This window comes from Panulirus ornatus, chromosome 12 (genome assembly GCF_036320965.1).
Source record: "Panulirus ornatus isolate Po-2019 chromosome 12, ASM3632096v1, whole genome shotgun sequence".
Lineage (NCBI taxonomy): Eukaryota > Metazoa > Arthropoda > Malacostraca > Decapoda > Palinuridae > Panulirus > Panulirus ornatus.
In genome coordinates, this window is record NC_092235.1 from 34,350,087 (window position 1) to 34,360,752 (window position 10,666).

Sequence of the window (10,666 nt, forward strand, 5' to 3'; positions counted from 1 at the left end):
AACATGCAGGAGGGTGTAAGGAGGGCAAGGAATAGAGTGAATTGGAGCGATGTGGTATACAGGGGTTGACGTGCTGTCAGTGGAGTGAATCAAGGCATGTGAAGCGTCTGGGGTAAACCATGGAAAGCTGTGTAGGTATGTATATTTGCGTGTGTGGACGTGTGTATGTACATGTGTATGGGGGGGGGGCCATTTCTTTCGTCTGTTTCCTTGCGCTACCTCGCAAACGCGGGAGACAGCGACAAAGTATAAAAAAAAAACAAAAAAAAAAAAAAAAAAAAAATATATATATTGGAAAGGATCACAATTTTGCGCGCGATCAAGATATTCCTATGAGTCCACGGGGAAAATGAAGCACTAAAATTTCGCAAGTGCATTTTCGTGTAATAATCTCATCATCAGGGGAGACACAAGAGAGAAATATAACAGTTGATATACATCGAAGAGACGAAGCTAGGACGCCTTTTGGTAAACTTGTTTACCAAATGGCGTCTTAGCTTCGTGGTTATCCATGGTTGTCTGTATTTGTAACTGCTTGACATATGTAATATCAGTATCATCTGTATTCTTACCCCCAGAACACACGGAGAGCCAGTATTGTATGTGATCTAATCCCAGGACTGTTGGACAGGCAGTATTACCTTTTTCGTATCCCCTGGACATATGGACATCCAGTATTACCTGAGTTATAACCACCAGGACATATGGACATCCAGTATTACCTGAGTTATAACCACCAGGACATATGGACATCCAGTATTACCTGAGTTATAACCACCAGGACATATGGACACCCAGTATTACCTGAGTTATAACCACCAGGACATATGGACATCCAGTATTACCTGAGTTATAACCACCAGGACATATGGACACCCAGTATTACCTGAGTTATAACCACCAGGACATATGGACATCCAGTATTACCTGAGTTATAACCACCAGGACATATGGACATCCAGTATTACCTGAGTTATAACCACCAGGACATATGGACATCCAGTATTACCTGAGTTATAACCACCAGGACATATGGACATCCAGTATTACCTGAGTTATAACCACCAGGACATATGGACACCCAGTATTACCTGAGTTATAACCACCAGGACATATGGACACCCAGTATTACCTGAGTTATAACCACCAGGACATATGGACATCCAGTATTACCTGAGTTATAACCACCAGGACATATGTGTGGCAAGTATTACCTGTGTTATAACCACCAGGACATATGGACACCCAGTATTACCTGAGTTATAACCACCAGGACATATGGGTGGCAAGTATTACCTGTGTTATAACCACCAGGACATATGGACACCCAGTATTACCTGAGTTATAACCACCAGGACATATGGGTGGCAAGTATTACCTGTGTTATAACCACCAGGACATATGGACACCCAGTATTACCTGAGTTATAACCACCAGGACATATGGACACCCAGTATTACCTGAGTTATAACCACCAGGACATATGGACACCCAGTATTACCTGAGTTATAACCACCAGGACATATGGACACCCAGTATTACCTGAGTTATAACCACCAGGACATATGGACACCCAGTATTACCTGAGTTATAACCACCAGGACATATGGACACCCAGTATTACCTGAGTTATAACCACCAGGACATATGGACAGCCAGTATTACCTGAGTTATAACCACCAGGACATATGGACACCCAGTATTACCTGAGTTATAACCACCAGGACATATGGACACCCAGTATTACCTGAGTTATAACCACCAGGACATATGGACACCCAGTATTACCTGAGTTATAACCACCAGGACATATGGACATCCAGTATTACCTGAGTTATAACCACCAGGACATATGGACACCCAGTATTACCTGAGTTATAACCACCAGGACATATGGACACCCAGTATTACCTGAGTTATAACCACCAGGACATATGGACACCCAGTATTACCTGAGTTATAACCACCAGGACATATGGACACCCAGTATTACCTGAGTTATAACCACCAGGACATATGGACACCCAGTATTACCTGAGTTATAACCACCAGGACATATGGACACCCAGTATTACCTGAGTTATAACCACCAGGACATATGGACACCCAGTATTACCTGAGTTATAACCACCAGGACATATGGACACCAGTATTACCTGAGTTATAACCACCAGGACATATGGACACCCAGTATTACCTGAGTTATAACCACCAGGACATATGGACATCCAGTATTACCTGAGTTATAACCACCAGGACATATGGACATCCAGTATTACCTGAGTTATAACCACCAGGACATATGGGTGGCAAGTATTACCTGAGTTATAACCACCAGGACATATGGACATCCAGTATTACCTGAGTTATAACCACCAGGACATATGGACATCCAGTATTACCTGAGTTATAACCACCAGGACATATGGACATCCAGTATTACCTGAGTTATAACCACCAGGACATATGGGACACCAGTATTACCTGAGTTATAACCACCAGGACATATGGACATCCAGTATTACCTGAGTTATAACCACCAGGACATATGGATGGCAAGTATTACCTGAGTTATAACCACCAGGACATATGGACATCCAGTATTACCTGAGTTATAACCACCAGGACATATGGACATCCAGTATTACCTGAGTTATAACCACCAGGACATATGGACAGCAAGTATTACCTGAGTTATAACCACCAGGACATATGGATGGCAAGTATTACCTGAGTTATAACCACCAGGACATATGGATGGCAAGTATTACCTGAGTTATAACCACCAGGACATATGGATGGCAAGTATTACCTGAGTTATAACCACCAGGACATATGGATGGCAAGTATTACCTGAGTTATAACCACCAGGACATATGGATGGTAAGTATTACCTGAGTTATAACCACCAGGACATATGGATGGCAAGTATTACCTGAGTTATAACCACCAGGACATATGGATGGCAAGTATTACCTGAGTTATAACCACCAGGACATATGGATGGCAAGTATTACCTGAGTTATAACCACCAGGACATATGGATGGCAAGTATTACCTGAGTTATAACCACCAGGATATATGGACATCCAGTAATTACCTGAGTTATAACACCAGGACATATGGACACCAGTATTACCTGAGTTATAACACCAGGACATATGGACATCAGTATTACCTGAGTTATAACACAGGACATATGGACATCAGTATTACCTGAGTTAATAACCACCAGGACATATGGACACCCAGTATTAACCTGAGTTATAACCACAGGACATATGGACATCAGTATTACCTGAGTTATAACCACCAGACATATGGACATCCAGTATACCTGAGTTATAACACCAGGACATATGGACATCAGTATTACCTGAGTTATAACACCAGGACATATGGATGGCAAGTATTACTGAGTTATAACCACCAGACATATGGACATCCAGTATACCTGAGTTATAACACAGGACATATGGACATCAGTATTACCTGAGTTAATAACCACCAGGACATATGGACATCAGTATTACCTGAGTTATAACACCAGGACATATGGACATCCATATTACCTGATTATAACCACCAGGACATATGGACACCAGTATTACCTGAGTTATAACCACCAGACATATGGACACCCATATTACCTGAGTTATAACACAGGACATATGGACACCAGTATTACCTGTGTTATAACCACCAGACATATGGACATCCAGTAATTACCTGAGTTATAACCACCAGACATATGGACACCCAGTATACCTGAGTTATAACCAACCAGGACATATGGACATCCATATTACCTGAGTTATAACCACCAGACATATGGACATCCATATTACCTGAGTTATAACCACCATGACATATGGACATCCAGTAATTACCTGAGTTATAACCACCAGACATATGGACACCCATATTACCTGAGTTATAACCAACCAGGACATATGGACATCCATATTACCTGATTATAACCACCAGGACATATGGACATCAGTATTACCTGAGTTATAACACAGGACATATGGACACCCATATTACCTGAGTTATAACCACCAGACATATGGACACCCAGTATACCTGAGTTATAACACAGGACATATGGACATCCATATTACCTGAGTTATATCCACCAGGACATATGGACATCAGTATTACCTGAGTTATAACCACCAGACATATGGACATCCAGTAATTACCTGAGTTATAACCACCAGGACATATGGATGGCAAGTATTACTGAGTTATAACCACAGGACATATGGACACCCAGTATACCTGAGTTATAACACAGGACATATGGACACCCAGTATTACCTGAGTATAACCACCAGGACATATGGACATCCATATTACCTGAGTTATAACACAGGACATATGGACATCCAGTATACCTGAGTTATAACACCAGGACATATGGACACCCAGTATTACCTGAGTTATAACCACCAGGACATATGGATGGTAAGTATTACCTGAGTTATAACCAACCAGGACATATGGATGGTAAGTATTACCTGAGTTATAACCACCAGGACATATGGACACCAGTATTACCTGTGTTATAACCACCAGGACATATGGACATCCAGTATACCTGAGTTATAACACCAGGACATATGGACACCCAGGTTGCTACTCTGTTTCTCAGCAGGCTGTCCCGCCACCATGTTGGTGTACTTGCTGCCTCATCACTAAGTACATCTTCCACCTGTACAACACCTTCCACCACCAGCAGGAGGCTCCAGCTGTCCTCTCAACACCACCAGACAACATACTACCCGACAGCTTCCCCACCAGGAGCACAGCTGAGCCCTCAACACCCAGGCAACGCACAGTTGCTGTATCAGTCGCTAACTATTGTGAGACGCAGCTACAGCACCATGGGTATGATGTACCCATCGCCCACTTGCCACTCGTTAACAGTCATGGGGAGATAACTGTCTTAACGAAAGTTAACGGAACTTACCAGCTGTCAACAAGTACGCAGGCGCAGCTACATTACCACAGGGTAGACGCGCCAGTTGCTTCACCGATAAATGGATGCACTAGGTATGTAGGTTCGGTGGAAATTCACCACATACGTACATCAGCAGCAGGTAGACGCGCCCGCGGCCAACCAGGAAAACGCGCGAGGGTGACTGAGGAGTGGCGTGCGGCGAGCAGCGGTCCTTGACAGACAGACCATCGCGTGAGGTCAGAGTTAGAGAACTAATAGAGTGAGGGTAGCCAGGGTGGCGCAGAGTCGCCTGGAGTGCACCAACAGGAGGAGGGCCACAGAGTGAGGGCAGCCTGGTCGGAGCACGTCCGCCTGAAGTGCACGAACAGGAAGTGGGCCACAGGATGAGGGTAGCCTGGGTGGCACCAATAGGAGGAGGGCCACAGAACGAGGGCAGCCTGAGTGGTGCAGGGCCGCCTGGAGTGCACCAACGGGAGGAAGGCCACAGTATATCCCCAAACAACACACCGATTCCGTATCTCTTGCCAACGTGAGCCTCAACTTACACTTGTTCCTTCAAGGATACATTTGTCGTCTGTGGAACACCGTAAGTGTGTTGTGTTGTATATCTTTATTATTGACCCAACCGATTTCTCTTGATCTAGTAACCATCCTGGCTGGCGTGGAGCGGCTAACCTTGCTGATTGTTATGGGTCTTGGGTGATGATATGGAGCGTCATGTGATACACTGGCTGTAATACGCTGATGAATGTGTTCTGTTGTCTTAATGACACTATCAATATTGATCTGTGCAACAGACACTGTGGCGTTCATTTTGCAGCGGAGACAGCTACAGAGTGGTGTATCGAGTTCAACAGGCACAGGTAGAGGCTGGTGTACCTTATGCATCAGACACAGGTACAGGGTGGTGTACCGTGTTCATCAAATACAGGTACAGGATGTTGTACCATGAGCACCAGACATACGTACATTTTGTTGGACCATGTGTTTACTTGAGTTTACATGACAAAGACTGACAACAGTAAGCCTGATTGGCCCACGACTGGGTTGTCTGGTGAAAAAAAAAAACAGGATTTTAACTTGACAAGAAAATGTAATTCCGCTCAGAAGTTTTTTAAGCTATCATCAACTCCCCGCTGCTGCACATTAGTCTCTAAGTGTCCCCGCTAACGCTGTCGCTTATAAAGTTTATTTCTGGGGTTTTCCTCAGCGTATCTCTGAATTTATGAAATATTTATCTAAACGACTTTTGAAGGTATTTATAGTCTTGGCATTTATTACGTCTGACAATAACTTATTCCAGTGCTCAGCCACACCAATAGGAAAAGAAGTTTTTCCCCATGTCGGCATCTTTTAGCTTTGAGTTTTATTTCATTTGTTCTGGTAACCACATTTTCTTCTACTTCGAAAAGATGTTCGTGATTTACTTAATCGAACTTGTTCGGAATTTTGAACACTTGGATTAAGTCGCTGCGAAGTCTACGTTTCTTTTAAGGTAGAAGAGATCCAATCGTTTTAGCCTCTCTTCATATGCCAGACTTCTAAGGGATTGGATCAATTTTGTTGCGCGTCTTTGCACTTGCTCTTATTTTTCTTCGTCTTTGTAGTTTGGGGACCAATACTGGACTGCATATTCAAGGTGTGGTCTAACTAGAATGTGAGAATTATTTATGGTGTCTTGTAATCTATGTTCCTGGCTATGAAACCTAACATTTGTTGCCTATTCTACTTGCTGCTTGACACTGTTTAATGTATTTCAAATTGTTACTAATAACAACTCCAAGGTCCTTTCCTTCATTTACTTTAGTTAGAGAGTTTCCGAATAGTTTGTAGTCGTAACGAGTGTTTTCTCTCCATAGTGTATAACTTTACACTTGCCTACATCAAACTTCATTTGTCATCTGCCTGACCACTCTGCTAGTAAGTTAAGACCTCTGAATCATTTCGCAGCTGTTTACAGCTCTCCTTCCTAGTTGAGTATTGTGAGCAAAACTAGGATCATAGATATGTATATCATATTCATATGTATTTCATGAAAAGAATTGGTCCTAGGACCGACCCCTGTGGCACACCACTCGTTACGTCTAGCCAATCTGAGGTTTAATGCTACAGTGGGTGCTTTCTTCCGGTAAACCAGTCTCTGATCCATGTACACAGTTCTTCACTGATTCCGTGTGCTTTGAGTATATGTAAAAGTCTCTTGTGACGTACTTTAGCGAAAGCCTTTTGGAAATCTAAATATACTACATCACACGGTAATTTTTCGTCCCAATTCAGATAAATGATATAAAAGAATTCCATCAAATTCTTCAGGCAGGATCTTCTATTGTGTGTTGATTGTCCGAGGTGATTTAGTGTTCTTCTAGAAACGTGACAATTTTATCTCGTATTTTTTCTACCATCGTTTCACCCAACGCTGACGTAAGGCTAATTGGACGGTAGTTCAAGGAACACTATATGTCTCTTTCTTATACATAGGAGTAACATTTGCTAGTCTCCAGTTAGTTGGCACCTGACCATCTGATAGAGATTTGTTGAATATTTTTGTTATGGGTATATAAGCTGTCTCCTGACTTCCTTTAAAATTCATGGAGCTAAGTTATCTGGGCCGTTGGATTTGTTAGGACTTAATTGGTCCAGGTATCTAGGTACTTCAGAACTATATTTCTCTAACCTTGAACTCTTCTTCATCAGAACTTTGAAACATTTTCATTGGTTGCGGTATTCGAAATGTTACTTCAATTGTGAATACAGAGTTTAAAGAATAGTTTAGCATGGTAACCACTTCCTTGTCGTCAGTAGTTAGTGTGTCATGGTCGTTTCGTGATGGTCCAATTCCTTCTTTTACAGTCTTCCTTTGTCTTATATATTTGAAGAATTTCTTGTGATTATTCTTAGCTTTCGAGGATATTTTTTCTTCCCTTGTGTTTACTGTGTCTTATGACCTTACACTCTATTTGGATTGATTTGAATTTCCTGTTTTTTAATCTTTTGGCGAATTAGTCCTTCTATTCTCCTATTCATCCATGATGGTTCTGAAATATTGCAAGTTTTCTTCGTAATTCGTGGAATATGTTCATTTTCAGTCATGAGTAATGTGTGTTTAGAATTATTACACATTTCCTTTACTGTGTAAACGTCAAGAAGTTTTGTCCAATTGGTACTGCGAATTTCTTGTCTCATGTTTTCAAAATTTGCTCGCCTGTAATCTGGGATCAAGAGTTTGTTGTCATTTATTTCATAATGTAAATTCATCTTTAATCTAATCAAACTGTGATTGCTCTTTGACAAACTCTCGCTTTCTTCGCAAGAGTTAAGTTTGTGTCATTGGTGAGGACAAAATCAAGAATGTTTTTACCTCTAGTTGGTTTTTTAATCAACTGTTCTAGAAATGCGTCTTCAATCAGTTCCGTTAGTCTCGTTCCCTCTCGGTCACCTGTTAACGTGTTCCACTTTATGTTTGGAAACTCTTTACTGTTTATTATAGTTTTGATTTCATTGTATAGCATCTTATCGTCGTTTTCTTTTGAACTTGTCGGTAATGTCACTATCTTTAAAGAGAGTCGTAAGTGTGTGTGTGTGTGTGTGTGTGTGTGTGTGTGTGTCTACTTTGCTGATCTTAATAGCATTAAGATTGTTATCAACGTAGATCAAAACTCCACCATCTACCCTGTACAAGCGATCTTTCATAAATAGTTTGTATCCAGGTATTGCCAACTCGGCGATGAAGTGTTTATTCTCAGAGTTTACCCACGTTTCTGAGATTACAATAATGTTTGGTTATTTAGTAAGTGCATTGGATGTAAGTTCATCGTGTTTCGTAATGATGCTCCAGGCATTTGTGTGCATCAAACTTATTGTTTTTGTTGATTTGTGGACCGAATTTGACTTTGTGGGTATGATGTGTGTTTGTATCATCATTGTGTGCGTCGTCTGCTGCAGTGGGAGAGACGGTTTGGGGTTCACCGCCTTACCCTCCCCCTGTACCAGCCTTGCTCCTAAAAGTGACCTGAGAGTTGACCTGTAGCTGTGCTAACCCGCTGCTTATACTGCCTACCCCAGCTGACCCTACTTGACCTTTCTTTGCTACTTCCTCTGCCTGTGAGGTTAGCGCTACGAGCTGAGGATCCATACCGTCAAGGTCCCATCCATCCCGTTAAAACTCAGACTCAGGTACAGGGTGGTGTACCGTATGCATCAGACACACATGGAGGATGGCGAACCATGTTCATCAGACACAGGTGTAGAATGGCGTACTATGTGCATCAGACATAGTTACAGGGTGTTCTGCCGTGTGCATCAGACGCAGGTACAGGGTGATGTACCGTGTACTTAAGACAGGTACAGGAAGGTGTACCGTATACATCAGACACAGGCACAAGGTGGTGCACCTTGTTCATCACACAGAAGTACAAGGTACTGTACCGTGTGCATCAAACGTAGGTACAGGGTGTTATACCGTGTGCATCAGACATAGGAACAAAGTGTTGCACCGTGTGCATCAGACACAAGTACAGGATGCTGTGCCGTGTGCAGTAGACATAGGTACAGAGTGTTGTACCGTGTGCAGCAGCCATAGGTGCAGTGTTGTGCCGTGTGTAGCAGACACAGATACAGAATGTTGTACCGTGTGCAACAGACACAGGTGCAGAGTGTTGTGCCGTGTGCAGCAGACACAGATACATAGTGTTGTACCGTGTGCAACAGACACAGATGCAGAGTCTTGTACCGTATGCAGCAGACACAGGTACAGTGTTGTACCGTGTGCAGCAGACACAGGTACAGAGAGTTGCACCGTGTACAGCAGACACAGGCACAGAGTGTTGTACCGTGCGCAGCAGACACAGGTACAGAGTGTTGTACTGTGTGCAGCGGAAACAGATACAGAGTGTTGTACCGTGTGCATCAGACACTGATATCGGGTGGTGTACCGTATGCATCAGACACAGGTGCAGAGTGGTGTACTGTGTGCAGCAGACACAGGTATAGGGTAGTGAACCGTGTATATCAGAAAAAAGAACAGAGTGATGTACCGTGTGCATCAGACACAAGTACAGGGTGGTGTAGTGAGTGCAGCAGACACAGGTACAGGGTGGTGTACCGTCTGCATCACACAAAGGTACAGGGTGGTGTACGGTGTGCATCAGACAAGTACAGGCTGATGTACCGTGTGCAACAGACACAGGCACAGGATGATGTACCGTGTGCAGCAGACACAGGTACAGGGTGATATACGGTGTGCAGCAGACACAGGTACAGGGTAATGTACCGTGTGAAGCAAATACAGGAAAAGGGTGATGTACTGTGTGCAGCATACACAAGTACAGGGTGTTGTACCGTGTGTAGCAGACATAGGTAAAGGGTGATGTACCGTGTGCAGCAGACAAAGGCACAGGGTGATGTACCGCGTGCAGCAGACACAGGTACAGGGTGATGTACCGTGTGATACAGACATAAGTGATTTACCGTGTGCAGCAGACACACATAAAAGATGATGTACCTTGTGCAACAGACACAGATACAGGGTGATGTACTGTGTGCAGCAGACACAGGTACAGGGTGTTGTACCGTGTGCAGCAGACACAGGTACAGGCTGATGCACCTTTTGCAGCAGACACTAGTACAGGCTGATGAACCGTGTACAGCAGACACAGGTACAGGGTGTTGTACCGTGTGCATCAGACACTGGTACAGGGTGAT